Source organism: Crocodylus porosus, unplaced genomic scaffold (genome assembly GCF_001723895.1).
Source record: "Crocodylus porosus isolate Cpor-Errol unplaced genomic scaffold, CroPor_comp1, whole genome shotgun sequence".
NCBI lineage: Eukaryota > Metazoa > Chordata > Crocodylia > Crocodylidae > Crocodylus > Crocodylus porosus.
In genome coordinates this window covers 8,477,233-8,478,108 of record NW_017728920.1, presented here as the reverse complement: position 1 = coordinate 8,478,108, position 876 = coordinate 8,477,233, and positions in this window count along the sequence as shown.

Genomic DNA, 876 nt, shown 5'->3' with positions numbered 1-876 from the left:
GGAAACTTAGAAATTGTTATCCCAAAGAAAATAATTGGCAAATGAAAAAGACTTAAAGCAAACATGGTTGTATATTTGAAACAATTGTCATTAAAATGTGGTTAATGAAAAGAAAACTGACCTTGTTACTGTATCTTGAATTAATTCAGTTTGCTCATAGTATGTGTTTCACTTCATCAATCCTACAGACGCAAAAGAGATGTGAAAGAACAAAGCTGCGTCATATTCTACATCACACATCATTAATTAAATTACCAGTTACTTTCTGACTCCAGAATTCTTTTATGTTAGTGATAATGTATGAAATAGGGAGGGCACAGCCTGACTTTTCCTGATGCCAGGTTGAGTTACAGATCTCTTGGTTTTGGACATTAAACCAGGGTGAGCCTTCTGGACATCAGGTCCATTTAAGATAGTCTCCTCCCAGAAATTCTTTGAAGAGAGAAACTCAAAATGGTGAATTTGAATGGAAACTATTTCCAAGCAGATCGTTTGCTAGCTGATCCTCTCATTGGTAATGATTTTTATCTAAAATTCAAGCATCATCTTTAGCCCTTATAGCCAAATATAAAACAAGCCCCTCTCTTTTTAACACAATCTGCTGGTATTCATGAGATGACACAAGTTGTTAGTTTTTATTAATTTATGCTGATTGTTCAGATATTTCTTTATTTAAAGTAGAAATCCCTGCTGTGCAAGTGGATATTGGCAGGAAGCTAGAACTTTGTAGCATGAGCAGGCACAAAAATCCTGTTCTGACTTGTGAACCAAACATGTCTGATCTTGAAGGTGAAGGAAGGAGAACAAACATTGGACGCTCAGATGTCATTTAGATGGAGTCATTTTTCTGCTCCTCCCCACCTTTTAACATAAAAG